Raw genomic sequence first — 13,277 nt, 5'->3', positions numbered from 1 at the left:
AGCAGCGGATTAAAGCTCCACAATCAACTTGATATACCCTGCATCTGTGGAATACCTGAATAGACAAGGAATGATCCCAAATTGAAGAGGTGGAATTTAGGAGCGAGATCTATGATTCTTTTCCCTTTTCCTCTTTTTGTGAATGTGTACGTGTATGCTTCTGTGTGCGATCTTGTCTGTATACTCTTGCTCCCACCATTTGTCCTAGGGCTCTATCCATCCATGGTTTTTTAAAAAATTTTTTTTTTCTTCATTAATTTTAATAACTTTATTATACTTTACCTTCGTTCTTTCTTTCTTTCCTTCCTTCCTTCCCTCCTTTAGACAACAAATCACCCCAAATTGAGGAGGTGGTCTCTGAGAGCAAGATTTATGGTTTTTCCCCCTTTACCTCTTTTTGTGAAGGTGTATGTGTATGCTTCTGTGTAAGATTTTCTCTGTATAGCTTTGCTTCCAACATTTGTCCTAAGGTTCTATCCGTCCCTTTTTTTTTTCTAAATATTTCTTAATTTAATAACAATATTATACTTTATTTTATTTTTACTGTATCTTCTTTCTTTCTCTTTTTTCCTTCTTTCCCGCCTTCCTTCCTTCCTCCCTCCCTCCCTCCCTCCTTTCTTTCCTTCTTTGCTTCTTTCTTCCTTCCTTCCTTTCCTCCTTTCCTTCTTTCTTTCCTCATACTTCTACTAATTCTCTCTAATTTTTCTCCCTTTTATTCTGAGCCGTGTGGATGAAAGGCTCTTGGTGCTCCAGCCAGGAGTCAGGGCTCTGCCTCTGAGGTAGCAGAGCCAACTTCAGGACACTGGTCAACAAGAGACCTCCCAGCTCCACATAATATTAAGCGGCGGAAATCTCCCAGAGACCTCCATCTTAACACCAGCACCCAGCTTCATTCAACGACCAGCAAGCCACAGTGCTGGACAACTAGCAAAACAGGAACACAACCCCACCCATTAGCAGAGAGGCTGCCTAAAATCATAATAAGGCCACAGACACCCCAAAACACACCACCAGACGTGAACATGCCCACTAGAGAGACAAGATCCAGCCTCATCCACCACAACACAGGCACTAGTCCCCTCCACCAGGAAGCCTACACAACCCACTGAAACAACCTTAGCCACTGGAGACAGGCATCAAAAACAACGGGAACTACAAACGTGCAGCCTGCAAAAAGGAGACCCCAAACACACTAAGATAAGCAAAATGAGAAGACAGAAAAACACACAGCAGATGAAGGAGCAAGATAAAAATGCACCAGACCTAACAAATGAAGAGGAAATAGGCAGTCTACCTGAAAAAGAATTCAGAATAATGATAGTAAGGATGATCCGAAATCTTGGAAGTAGAATGGACAAAATGCAAGAAACAGTTAACAAGGACCTAGAAGAAATAAAGATGAAACAAGCAACGATGAACAACGCAATAAATGAAATTAAAAGTACTCTAGATGGGATCAATAGCAGAATAACTGAGGCAGAAGAACGGATAAGTGACCTGGAAGATAAAATAGTGGAAATAACTACTGCAGAGCAGAATAAAGAAAAAAGAATGACAAGAACTGAGGACAGTCTCAGAGACCTCTGGGACAACATTAAACGCACCAACATTCGAATTATAGGGGTTCCAGAAGAAGAAGAGAAAAAGAAAGGGACTGAGAAAATATTTGAAGAGATTATAGTTGAAAACTTCCCTAATATGGGAAAGGAAATAGTTAATCAAGTCCAGGAAGCACAGAGAGTCCCATACAGGATAAATACAAGGAGAAAAACACCAAGATACGTATTAATCAAACTGTCAAAAATTAAATACAAAGAAAGCATATTAAAAGCAGCAAGGGAAAAACAACAAATAACACACAAGGGAATCCCCATAAGGTTAACAGCTGATCTCTCAGCAGAAACCCTACAAGCCAAAAGGGTGGCAGGACATACTGAAAGTGATGAAGGAGAAAAACCTGCAACCAAGACTACTCTACCCAGCAAGGATCTCATTCAGATTTGATGGAGAAATTAAAACCTTTACAGACAAGCAAAAGCTGAGAGAGTTCAGCACCACCAAACCAGCTTTACAACAACTGCTAAAGGAACTTCTCTAGGCAAGAAACACAAGAGAAGGAAAAGACCTATAATAATGAACCCAAAACAATTTAGAAAATGGGAAAAGGAACATACATATCGATAATTACCTTAAATGTAAATGGACTAAATGCTCCCACCAAAAGACACAGACTGGCTGAATGGATACAAAAACAAGACCCTTATATATGCTGTCTACAAGAGACCCACTTCAGACCTAGAGACACATACAGACTGAAAGTAAGGGGATGGAAAAAGATATTCCATGCAAATGGATACCAAAAGAAAGCTAGAGTAGCAATTCTCATATCAGACAAAACAGACTTTAAAATAAGGACTATTAAAAGAGACAAAGAAGGACACTACATAATGATCAAGGGACTGATCCAAGAAGAAGATATAACAATTGTAAATATTTATGCACCCAACACAGGAGCACCTCAATACATAAGGCAAATACTAACAGCCATAAAAGGGGAGATCGAAAGTAACACATTCATAGTAGGGGACTTTAACACCCCACTTTCACCCATGGACAGATCATCCAAAATGAAAATAAATAAGGAAACACAAGCTTTAAATGATACATTAAACAAGATGGACTTAATTGATATTTATAGGACACTCCATCCAAAAACAACAGAATACACATTTTTCTCAAGTGCTCATGGAACATTCTCCAGGATAGATCATATCCTGGGTTACAAATCAAGCCTTGGTAAATTTAAGAAAATTGAAATTGTATCAAGTATCTTTTCTGACCACAACGCCATGAGACTAGATATCAATTACAGGAAAAGATCTGTAAAAAATACAAACACATGGAGGCTAAACAATACACTACTTAATAACGAAGTGATCACTGAAGAAATCAAAGAGGAAATCAAAAAATACCTAGAAACAAATGACAATGGAGACACAACGACCCAAAACCTATGGGATGCAGCAAAAGCAGTTCTAAGGGGGAAGTTTATAGCAATACAAGCCCACCTTAGGAATCAGGAAACATCTCGGATAAACAACCTAACCTTGCACCTCAAGCAATTAGAGAAAGAAGAACAAAAAGACCCCAAAGCTAGCAGAAGGAAAGAAATCATAAAAATCAGATCAGAAATAAATGAAAAAGAAATGAAGGAAACAATAGCAAAGATCAATAAAACTAAAAGCTGGTTCTCTGAGAAGATAAACAAAATAGATAAACCACTAGCCAGACTCATCAAGAAAAAAAGGGAGAAGACTCAAATCAATAGAATTAGAAATGAAAAAGGAGAAGTAACAACTGACACTGCAGAAATAAAAAAAATCATGAGAGATTACTACAAGCAACTCTATGCCAATAAAATGGACAACCTGGAAGAAATGGACAAATTCTTAGAAATGCACAACCTGCCAAGACTGAATCAGGAAGAAATAGAAAATATGAGCAGACCAATCAAAAGCACTGAAATTGAAACTGTGATTAAAAATCTTCCAACAAACAAAAGCCCAGGACCAGATGGCTTCACAGGTGAATTCTATCAAACGTTTAGAGAAGAGCTAACACCTGTCCTTCCCAAATTCTTCCAAAATATAGCAGAGGGAGGAACACTCCCAAAGTCCTTCTACGAGGCCACCATCACCTTGATACCAAAACCAGACAAGGATGTCACAAAGAAAGAAAACTACAGGCCAATATCACTGATGAACATAGATGCAAAAATCCTCAACAAAATACTAGCAAACAGAATCCAACAGCACATTAAAAGGATCATACACCATGATCAAGTGGGGTTTATTCCAGGAATACAAGGATTCTTCAATATACACAAATCTATCAATGTGATAAACCATATTAACAAATTGAAGGAGAAAAATCATATGATCATCTCAATAGATGCAGAGAAAGCTTTCGACAAAATTCAACACCCATTTATGATAAAAACCCTCCAGAAAGTAGGCATAGAGGGAACTTTCCTCAACATAATAAAGGCCATATATGACAAGCCCACAGCAAACATCATCCTCAGTGGTGAAAAACTGAAAGCATTTCCACTAAGATCAGGAACAAGACAAGGTTGCCCACTCTCACCACTCTCACTCAACATAGTTTTGGAAGTTTTAGCCACAGCAATCAGAGAAGAAAAGGAATCCAAATCGGAAAAGAAGAAGTTAAGCTGTCACTGTTTGCAGATGACATGATACTATACATAGAGACTCCTAAAGATGCTACCAGAGAACTACTGGAGCTAATCAATGAATCTGGTAAAGTAGCAGGATACAAAATTAATGCACAGAAATCTCTGGCATTCCTATATACTAATGATGAAAAATCTCAAAGTGAAATCAAGAAAACACTCCCATTTACCATTGCAACAAAAAGAATAAAATATCTAGGAATAAACCTACCTAAGGAGACAAAAGACCTGTATGCAGAAAATTATAAGACACTGATGAAAGAAATTAAAGATGATACAAATAGATGGAGAGATATACCATGTTCTTGGATGGGAAGAATCAACATTGTGAAAATGACTCTACTACCCAAAGCAATCTACAGATTCAATGCAATCCCTATCAAACTACCACTGGCATTTTTCACAGAACTAGAACAAAAAATTTCGCAATTTGTATGGAAACACAAAAGACCCCGAATAGCCAAAGCAATCTTGAGAACAAGAAAAGGAGCTGGAGGAATCAGGCTCCCTGACTTCAGACTATACTACAAAGCTACAGTAATCAAGACAGTATGGTACTGGCACAAAAACAGAAAGATAGATCAATGGAACAGAAAGCCCAGAGATAAACCCACGCACATATGGACACCTTATCTTTGATAAAGGTGGCAGGAATGTACAGTGGAGAAAGGACAGCCTCTTCAATAAGTGGTGCTGGGAAAACTGGAGAGCTACATGTAAAAGAATGAAATTAGAACATTCCCTAACACCATACACAAAAATAAGCTCAAAATGGATTAAAGACCTAAATGTAAGGCCAGAAACTATCAAACTCTTAGAGAAAAACATAGGCAAGACACTCTATGACATAAATCACAGCAAGATCCTTTCTGACCCACCTCCTAGAGTAATGGAAATAAAAACAAAAATAAACAAATGGGACCTAATGAAACTTCAAAGCTTTTGCACAGCAAAGGAAACCATAAACAAGACCAAAAGACAACCCTCAGAATGGGAGAAAATATTTGCAAATGAAGCAACTGACAAAGGATTAATCTCCAAAATTTACAAGCAGCTCATGCAGCTCAATAAGAAAAAAACAAACAACCCAATCCAAAAAAGGGCAGAAGACCTAAATAGACATTTCTCCAAAGAAGATATACAGAATGCCAACAAACACATGAAAGAATGCTCAACATCATTAATCATTAGAGAAATGCAAATCAAAACTACAATGAGATATCATCTCACACCAGTCAGAATGGCCATCATCAAAAAATCTAGAAACAATAAATGCTGGAGAGGGTGTGGAGAAAAGGGAGCACTCTTGCACTGCTGGTGGGAATGTGAATTGGTTCAGCCACTATGGAGAACAGTATGGAGGTTCCTTAAAAAACTACAAATAGAATTACCATATGACCCAGCAATCCCACTACTGGGCATATACCCTGAGAAAACCAAAATTCAAAAAGAGTCATGTACCAAAATGTTCATTGCAGCTCTATTTACAATAGCCCGGAGATGGAAACAACCTAAGTGCCCATCATCGGATGAATGGATAAAGAAGATGTGGCACATATATACAATGGAATATTACTCAGCCTTAAAAAGAAACGAAATTGAGTTATTTGTAATGAGATGGATAGGCCTAGAGTCTGTCATACAGAGTGAAGTAAGTCAGAAAGAAAAAGACAAATACCGTATGCTAACACATATATATGGAATTTAAGAAAAAAAAGGATGTCATGAAGAACCTAGGGGTGGGACGGGAATAGAGACGCAGACCTACTGGAGAACGGACTTGAGGATATGGGGAGGGGGAAGGGTGAGCTTTGACAGGGCAAGAGAGAGTCATGGACATACACACACTAACAAACGTAGTAAGGTAGATAGCTAGTGGGAAGCAGCCGCATGGCACAGGAATATTAGCTCGGTGCTTTGTGACAGCCTGGAGGGGTGGGATAGGGAGAGTGGGAGGGAGGGAGACGCAAGAGGGAGGACATATGGGAACATATGTATATATATAACTGATTCACTTTGTTATAGAGCAGAAACTAACACACTATTGTAAAGCAACTGTACCCCAATAAAGATGTTAAAAAAAATTTTTTTTTTAAATGTACATATCTGATTAAATGTGCCCTCTTTGAAAAAGATGGGAAATTTTTGTCTTATTCTTGGATCTTATTAATATAAAAATGAGAAAATATTTCTGAAAAGTAAAAGGTAAATCACATTCTAAACAGTATCCTATGAAAGTCAAAATACATAAAAATTTATTTTTTACAAGTGATTTTTCTGTATACTTCTAAGACTTAAAATAATAAGTAGACTTATATCTTTATGAAATACACACCTAAAATAACTAATAACTCAAAGTTGACACTATACTTATGAGGAGTTTAGGTAATTTAACATTTGCATAATCAAATACATGGAGAAAAACAGCAATCTCTTACCCACCTAATTCACAGGAGTTATACCTAACAGAGATATAAAAATAAGTAACAAATGGTTGTAAAGCAACCTATAAATATAAATGCCATTATAAAAATCACAGTCAATTAGCAAGAATTAAATTGCTCTGACACTTAAAATGTATTCTATAATTCATACAATCCATCTAGAATTTCAGACTCAGAAAAGGAGAAAATACAATGTCCACTGGTACAGTGCTTACAAGAAACTACACTTTAAAATTATTTTTTTACTTTATGCATCTGAGAAGAACTGGAAAGAGACACAAACAATAAAAGGTAGTTTTGCTGTGGAACTCTTGAGTTTTCACCATATTGTTGTTTGCTTTCAGAGTTTAAAATACGTACAGCAAATAAATATTTTATTTGACATAGCACCAGAAGTAAAAATGTGGGGGAGGCGGGACATTAAATATGTGCTTTGAGGGAAAAAACAATTTACTTTTTTTTTTTTTTTTTTTTTGCGGTACGCGGGCCTCTCACTGTTGTGGCCTCTCCCGCTGCGGAGCACAGGCTCCGGACGCGCAGGCTCAGCGGCCATGGCTCACGGGCCCAGCCGCTCCACGGCATGTGGGATCTTCCCGGACCGGGGCACGAACCCGCGTCCCCTGCATCGGCAGGCGGACTCTCAACCACTGCGCCACCAGGGAAGCCCCAACAATCTACTTTTAATATTAATGCTGTCTGACATATTAGATGGTAGACAATAGTTAACTGGCAGAATTAAATCTCCTATTCTAAAATCCTGAAATCTAAGAGAGGCTGTATTATAATGATCAAATAAAACATCAAATGGTTCTTTCCAGTGGGAGAGAGTAAAACTCAAGCAAACAAAAATAAACTATCAATTAGTGTTCATAAGTGCCTGCTATGAGGATGCAATTTAACTCCTTACTTCCTTACCCCTTAAGAGCTAAGATTTGAGCTTTATAAGTTTGTTCTATCCTTTCTTAACTATTTAAAACGTTGAGATATCTACTCTCCCTCCAAACTCCATGCCCACAAAAGTAAAAAGCTAGAAATAGTCTTACCCTTACAAACCTCATGTATGTTTTTCTTCTGGAATCTATCATTTCCCATCTTGTGTTATAATCATTACATACATGCTCTTTTAACCATACTAGATTTCAAACCCTCTGAGGGCAGGGTCAATTATATTTTATCTTTCTATGTATGTCACATAGCTTAGTAAAGTTTCTTGACTAATACTCAACTTTCTATCACCTAAAAAGAATTAAGTCTTGGTAATTATTCGCAGCTTGGTTTAAAAAAAACAAAAACAATACAAAAAAAACCACCACCTCTGGAACTATTAGAAGGGCAATGTTCTCTCTGAGTGGAAGTATGCATGCAACTTGTCTGCTGTCAGTAAAGCACAAACTGGACCAAAATGCCTCTTCTCCCCTTTCCGCTTCAAAGGCTGGATTCCATCCAAGGCTGGATTCCATCCAAGTCAATCAATGTCTCTTAGTTAAGGACAAAGCCTGCCTAGGTTCACTTCAGAGGACCAGGAGAGGCTGATGTAATCTAAGGGGCTTTCTAGTGGTCTGCAAGTACAGGAGAATAAAATCAAAGTTTAACCTGTGAGCTACTGACCAGGTCAAAACCCAAAGAAAACGTTAGAATGTGGACCCTAAAGAGTCCTATAAAAGCCATGGAATCCATGTCTTACAGGTGAATTCAATCTACATCACATAAAGCTCACACCAGTTAAGACCTCACTACAAACTCTGTAAATGTACCCCAAACCAACCAGCCCCTCACAAGTGAAAAGATGAGAATGTCCTGAGGTGTATACTACACGTTAAACTTTCTCACATACTCCAGGTCATTTCCCTGTCCTGTGGGTTAGTAACAGCCCACAGTAGAGGCAAACTGGCAAAGTAGACGATCAATCAATATAATTCTATTTTCAAGACTGAAAAGTCTATGTTTGTAAATGCACAGAAAAAAAAACTGGGAAGTTATATAACAGTGTTAGCAGCAGTTATCTCTAGGGAGAGATGTGACAAAGTGGAAGTGTGCAAAGGGCGTTTTCTCTTATTATATATACATTGTATTGTTTTAATTCTTCATAAACATTGATTTACCTCTATAATGTTAAAAACAAAATTTTAAGTAAAATTTTGAAATGCGATTCTGTTTTTTCAAAAAGACTGAATAGACCCACATGGAATTCAAACGAAAAATAAATGCCATTTGCAGAAGTTTGGCTACTAGAGACCTACAGATCAAACAGAAATAACACAATTATCCTATCCTACAAAATAAAAAGCAATGCTGGTAACATAACAAAAATGCCCATAGCAACTGTCACTCAACATTCACTACTTTTGATTATACAACATTAGCCACCAGAGGAATTTTGAGTACCCACCCCCCAAAATTACGTACTGCGTATAACAATCCATAAGTTGTAAGAAGTTTTTAGTGTTTTGCACCAACAAATCATTGACTTATCGGTTTACTTTTCCATAAGTAGTACTATATACATGTATACAAATATAAATTTACATGTCACTGAGGTTCATGTCTGATTGCCTTGAGAAAACCATTTCCCAATCTGAAAAGCAAACTACCTGGACAATCAATTCTTTTATCATTTTAATGCAGTATTCACATTCTCCAACTATTTGTCATGACAACTTTGGAGTTAAAATAAGTAAAAGTAAAATTTTATACAACTACGATTCCTGGGGAAGAAAGGAAGGGAGGACAAACTATGCTCTGAAAACAGCATAATCCAGCCATAATGCCAAATGTAAATAACGTCATATATTTTAGCAAAGCAAAATAAGACTAAACATCCTTAAGAGTTAAACTGGTGACCCCAGACTCTTTCAATTTTAGTTCATTTTCCTAAAAAAAATTAAAAGAAATCATATTGAAAATAGCCAAAATTACCATAAATTAGGAAGGAAAGACAAGCAACAGAAAAAAAACACACAGCAAATTATTTTGGAGAGGAGAACTTTGTTTAACCTTAAACCCATAATATGGTCACAAATATTTTAAAATATAAGGACATACAGTGTGCATGTCACTTCCCACTATCCCCTCATCAGGCTACTTCTCCCTCTGCCCCATCACTGTTAGTTTTCCACTATCCCTCCAGATTTCTTTGTACGTAGAAAAACAAACACAAATCTGTATTCTTATTCCACGGGTGCCCCCTTAACACACAAAGTAGCACATTATTCACACTGTCCTACATCTTGCTTTTTTTCGCTTTATAACATATTTTGGAGATCTTTCCATGTCATTACACAGAAAGCTTCCTCATTCTTCACAGCTGAGCATGACTAGTTCTACCACAACTTCCATCTATCTTCTTCAGGCTAACCTTTAATGACATTCTGTTCAGTCAACTACTTAACACCTGAGTTAGTTTCTTCCCCCCCCCCCCACCAAAAATTATAAAACAGAGAAAGCACCTCATTACCTAAATTTTATCCTTTTTAGAAAGTTTATTTTTCAACCGGGTGGAGGGAAAACGCCGCACGATTTTCTCCTCTTATCACTTAAAATGAAGCTACAAATTAGAATGCAGACTTAAGTGAAATTACCTTTTTTTGATTCGGGGGATCAGCATAATAGCCACATCAACAATTACTGTAAAAGTTTCTTTACTTCTTGGGCTTTTCCTTCACTGTAAAAGAAGACATTGGTTTTTTTCTTTTTTCTTTTTTTTAAGGTTAGAAAGGCTTAAGGTCGTAGTGCGTGGCATTCTGATAGCAAAAAACTGCCACCTGATTCGATCTTTCATTTGCCAGGTCAGAGGACGAGGCTTTTACCTTTCAGGATTCTGCTATTACTAACAGGACGACTTCTACACCGGAGAAAACGCACTCAGGAACATAAGCTCTGCGGCGCTACGCGTTGGAAACTACACTCCTGGGGCCAGAGCTCCAGGACTAGCTATAAAGACTCCGGCTTCGCCGGCGGAAAGGCAGCTAGAAGAGCCAGCTGCCGCGGTGACACGGAACAGGCGGGAGCGGGTGGACGGAAGGAAGGAGAAGTGGCGCCGCGCGGGGCACCCTCGAACCCGCGCAGTCGCTCGAGTCGGACGCGCGGAGCCGCGCGCTCCCCGGGGACCGAGGCCCGGAACCGCGACCACTAACGGAACCAGCCCACGGGCGGCGGTAGCCGCCGCACGGACTGCGGACCGCGGCGCGAGGGCGGGGGTTCCCCGGAGGAGCTGGCCGTCCTGGCGCCCCATTGGGCTCCGCTCCAAACGTGCCCGAGTTGTGACAGGAATAAAGTGGGTCACAAGGCCTAACGGGTCCCCAGCGAAAGCCCTCTCCGCACCCGGTCTCCGGCTTTCCCGGCCGCTCTGCCGCTCGAATCGGCCCCAGCCCAAGAGCGCGCTCCAGCCACCCGGCCCCGCCGTGCACCCCAATCCCGCCCCTGCCCCGCAGGTAACCCCAGCTTTTCCGGAGGGCCCCTCAACCGGGGCGGGCCTCCGCCCCAACTCCCGAGAAAAGACACACTAGGGCGACGGGCAAAACTTGGGCTTCAGCACCCGCCCGCCCCTCCCCTGGCCGCCGCCCCCCGGCCCCGTACACACCGCCCCCCGCTCCCTCCCCTTCCCCGCGCCCTCACCTTGTGGCTTGCGGCGGCTCCGGCTTCTTCCCTCCCCCACCCTGGAGCCTAGCTGCGGTGACTCGGAACAGCTAACCCGGCTGCGCCCGGAAGACGCCGTGGCTCCCAGCTCAGGCAGTACCTGGAGCTGAGCGGCGCCCCCCACCCCCCCCCAAACAATTCCCCGCGACTGCCTCCCGCTCCTCCTCCCCCTCCCTTTCCTTCCCCTCCTCCACCAGCACCGGTAGCACGCATGCGCCGCCCAGGCAAGCCTACCGGCGGACGTCGCGCCCCAGACCCACCCGGTGGGGCGCCACTCACCGGGAGCGCGCACGCGTCGGCAACCAGATTTCCTTCGCCCTCTGGGTCTCGGGTGTTTCCTTTTTTAAGCCGGTCGCCGCAAGCTGAGGCTGTGATTGCACTCCTTCTCGGCGCATGCGTCATCAGTGACCCCCGCGGGCTCCGACGGCTGGTGCTCTGCGTTCGCCCCTCCCCTCACTCTCCCTTTCCCCGGCGCGTCTCGGTGCGCATGCGACTTGCCTCGTTAGTCAGCCCTGAGCTGCGGAGGGGTTCCCGGGCGCCGGAGGAGGCTCCCGCTCCCTTGGGCCGCGCGTTTGCGCGATCCGCGGCAGCCGCCGGCCGTGCAGGAAAACCGAGATCTGCCTGGCGCTCCTTCCCTGCACCGGTTACTGGAAAGCAGGGGAGGCGGGGCCTGGTCGGCTGAGGGTGCGGCCGAACCCGGGAGTGTTAACTTTGGGTCAGGGCGGCTTTGGTGTTCACCCTGGATTCGAGGAGCGAGGAGGAGAGAAAGGAGAGTTTCTTGTATGAGGGATCCAGAGGCTAAAAAGCAGACCCTCTCTCTCTTGAAAAGCAACTCATTTTGCGAATGCCAGGAAAAAATTTTCGGGTGTTGGCGGGCGAAAGACTTTTTTCCCCTTCCAATGGTATCACTTGCGTTTTGTCTCCTTAGACTGGAAGAGGGGATTTGTGAAGGTGACTGGATCTCCAGACTCTTCGCTTCCCCTCTCCTGCAGGTGCACTGCTTTAGTCGCTTCTTATTGGAGGGTGGGCCTGGGGAGACCGGACGGGAATCCTTGGCTGGAGGAGGGAAGGCAAAGAAGGTATGGATGTGCTCCTTTGGAGTTTTTTACCTGATCCTAAAGGCCAGGTGACAGTATAAAGGAAGATGGAAGATGAAGCAGTGGGGATAAACCAGGACCCTAATTTGCACTGCTTCCCTTGTTAGAAAAACGTGTGAATATCTCCCCCTTATCTTAGGGGGAAATTACTTCCCTCGATGGTTAAGACACACTTGGTCCACAAGGGAAAGCACATTTCAGTAGTTGAAAATTATTGGAAAAGAGATCTTTTACTTTCCTAATTCCTAATAGTTTTCATATTTTAATGAATGTCCTTGGGGTTTGAAATAGAAGCCATTTTCTTGTTTCAAAAAATAAACAACTGTTGTGACTATAAAATCCTCCCTTCAAAGTAACATTCATCTCAGTAAACATTTCAAATTCTTGCAGTGTACTCAAGAGAAAAGGAACATCAGAATCGAGGAACTTATTCAGATCCCTGATCATTCACCTGAGGATTTTTCTGTCAACAGTGGGAGAGCATGATGGAGTCATCATATGACAGGATTTTAGTAGACATTTTTTTTCCTGCTTAGCAGTCTTTCCCTATTCTGATCATTTCCTTTGGAGAACTATCCTTTCTTCACTCTCAGACCATATGGCTGGGGCAGGACTCCAGAGGAAAACATATTTGAGTTAATCTTCTGCTTTAGGTTAGACTTACTAAGAAGGGTGATCTCTCTTTTCCAATGGATTTAAGTCTGGAAAAATGGAAGCCTGAAGCCATCTTCCCACTCACAGATTCTGAGAAAAAAGGCAACATGGAAGAAAGCAGATTCAGAAATGGAGATTTGGGCTGGAGACATGTGTGATGCCCTGAATCCATTGTGGACTAGATAATTCTGGAAA

The 13,277-nt window shown here is 41.5% G+C and overlaps 1 protein-coding gene across 11 annotated transcripts in view; it reads right to left on the bottom strand.

Moving 5' to 3' along the window:
* The window catches only part of CLOCK (clock circadian regulator), a 144,313-nt gene extending 132,557 nt beyond the window's left edge, over positions 1–11,756 (bottom strand). For 3 of the 11 annotated variants that reach the window (XM_029235755.1, XM_029235756.1, XM_029235760.1), the window contains exon 1: positions 10,275–10,352. The gene's annotated coding sequence lies outside the window, so the exon portion shown is untranslated. Of the gene's footprint in view, positions 1–10,274; positions 10,946–11,016; positions 11,036–11,310; positions 11,431–11,610 lie in introns of those variants that run through there. The other 8 variants (XM_029235758.1, XM_029235761.1, XM_029235753.1 and 5 more) reach the window with 6 other exon arrangements.
* Positions 11,757–13,277: the final 1,521 nt, after the last annotated feature.

This window comes from Monodon monoceros, unplaced genomic scaffold (assembly GCF_005190385.1).
Source record: "Monodon monoceros isolate NGI ecotype Baffin Bay Population unplaced genomic scaffold, NGI_Narwhal_1 Super_Scaffold_20, whole genome shotgun sequence".
Lineage (NCBI taxonomy): Eukaryota > Metazoa > Chordata > Mammalia > Artiodactyla > Monodontidae > Monodon > Monodon monoceros.
The sequence above is the reverse complement of the archived record's forward strand: the minus strand, read 5'-3'. Positions and strand labels throughout refer to the sequence as shown.